A 2,500-nucleotide genomic window follows, 5' to 3' on the forward strand; every position below is an offset into this window, starting at 1 on the left:
AGAGATTACATGACAGCATTGTGACTCCTTTAAAGGAACCCGCCGGTGTAGTGCTCCACCCCGACATCCCTGCCCTGTGAGTCCCTCTTACCCCCCCCTCTTCCTCTTCCCTTCAGAGGTGTCAGAGGAAAAACAACCCCCCCCCCCCCCCCCTCACTCTCTTCCACAACCACACACACAACGTGAGCTATGTAAAGGCGGTGACTCCGCTGCTGGCTGGCCCACTCACAGGATATAAGAGCTACGAGCCCTGCCAAGGCGGTGAGGGGTCACACCGTGGAGTGTGTGTGTGTGTGTGAGAGAGGACTGTGTCACACATGAGCTCCCCCGCTGGCTGTCTGAGCAGCAACACCAACAGCAGACGCCCTCATCCTGACGCTACAGGGCGGAGAAGGCTTCTTGTGAAACATTCCACTCTCCCCCACCGCTCCGACCAGCGTTTCCTGTTCTCACTTCCTCGTCCTTCCCTCGCCGACTGTCCCACCTCACATCCACCTTACGCCAACGTTACCCTCCAGCTTTTCCCACCGCCCCATGCTCCACACCCCGGGGCCGCCCGCCCCCCCCCCTGGCTCCAGCGCCCACGCCCCAGACTGGTGGACTCCCTCTGAGTTTCCTGGAGAACCACCTTCCATTATCAGAGCGACTGGCCCCGCCCAGAGACACCCTGAGCCTGACCTCCACCTCCGAGCATGTAGAATGCAACTGAAGCAGATAAAAGTGATCGTGGTATTAATCTCTCCACGAAGATCAGAGTCTGGTCGCTCACCACCAACATGATGGTGTCTTCAGAGACCATGACACCTGACCAACCTAAACGAGCTTTAAACCTGTACAGCACGTTAGACATGGCTTAGAGCTCAAATGTATCTATTTTAAATAACTGATGTGTGATAATGTGTGTTTACGTTAGGGTCCCTCGTGGAAACTTCTTCATTTACTGTTTTTCTTTGTTTTGTGTGAAAGTAAACTGAATATTTTGGAGTTATTTTGTCCTTTTCTTTCCAAGCATTTACTAACATTTCACAGACCAAAGGCTTAATGAAACGATGTAACCATGACAATAATCCTTAGTTGCTGCTAAATGCTTTTTTCCTCCTTACAAAAGAATCTCATTTCAATCCAAGGACACAGAACATCTCAATATACGGGATGTCAGCCGCACTGACTCCAACGTGCAACAAGCTGCACTAGCTTCATGAGTACTTTCAGGGTGAGGGATCTGACTCTCAGGGTGAGGGATCTGACTCTCAGAGGTGAGGGATCTGACTCTCAGGGTGAGGGATCTGACTTTCAGGGTGAGGGATCTGACTTTCAGGGTGAGGGATCTGACTCTCAGGGTGAGGGATCTGACTCTCAGGGTGAGGGATCTGACTCTCAGGGTGAGGGATCTGACTCTCAGGGTGAGGGATCTGACTCTCAGGGTGAGGGATCTGACTCTCAGGGTGAGGGATCTGACTCTCAGGGTGAGGGATCTGACTCTCAGGGTGAGGGATCTGACTCTCAGGGTGAGGGATCTGACTCTCAGGGTGAGGTATCTGACTCTCAGGGTGAGGGATCTGACTCTCAGGGTGAGGGATCATCCGGTGCCAACTGAACAGCAGCTCCACAGTTTAACTGAGAATTAGAGAAATGATCTTATTTGAGTATCTGAACTCCTGATGCAAGATCGAAGCCAGAAACATGTTTACTAACCCGACACAGTGACGCATTCTCGATAATCACTTATGACTAATGGACTATGCATATGTATGTGCATGCACACGTGTGGAATGTGAGCGTGTCATTCACAGAAGATTAAATGGACATGCAGCATGGAGCTCTGTTGTCTGCGCTCCCTCTGTCAGAGCAGACAGAGTGAGAAAGAGCAAGTGGTTCCAGCAGATGGGGCTGGGTCTGATGCCGCCATCTGTCTCACAAGGGAAGAGAAAAGAGAAGTCGGGCTGAGCCTGTTGAAGCGTAACATACACGGTGATCTGCAGAGCTGCCACTCACTCACTGGTCCTCGTGCATCAACACATCTCTTTTATATTTGGTCTGTTCAGAGATATTCAGAAGCTGAACGCTCGTAAGTAGCAGGGATCTAAGGACCCATAATATTACTTTAATAACCCAATCATTACAATTACTCTTAAACACACAGTGATCTAAATGTGATTATATGATATTCATGCATTTATAATGCTGGTGAAATGTTCTCCTGCCTCAGAGAACATGGTGAGACCCAGACATAAAGGATCTGCTGTATCTGCTCCTGCATGAGGCCCATCGTCTTATACCAACAACTTGCATCCCAAACACACACGCACACACTACATGAAGGTGTCCTCAGCCTTCTGCTGTTCCGCCATCAGTGCGTCTGCACCTTGTTCTCCAGAATCCTGACACTTTTTGAGGCCGTCTCTCCGACTGCAGCGGTTACATGTTCTGCTCCCGCTGGTTCTGCAGGACGACTACACTCATAATAAACTTTCTTCGAATGCTGTAGGACTCTGGCAGC

At 50.3% G+C, this 2,500-nt stretch overlaps 1 protein-coding gene across 2 annotated transcripts in view; it reads right to left on the minus strand.

The window, feature by feature from the left end:
- LOC115026669 (uncharacterized) overlaps nt 1–2,500 on the minus strand; it is a 25,515-nt gene that overhangs the window by 13,927 nt on the left and 9,088 nt on the right. The gene's annotated exons all lie outside the window — the stretch shown is intronic.

Source organism: Cottoperca gobio, chromosome 21 (genome assembly GCF_900634415.1).
Source record: "Cottoperca gobio chromosome 21, fCotGob3.1, whole genome shotgun sequence".
Taxonomy (NCBI): Eukaryota; Metazoa; Chordata; class Actinopteri; order Perciformes; family Bovichtidae; genus Cottoperca; species Cottoperca gobio.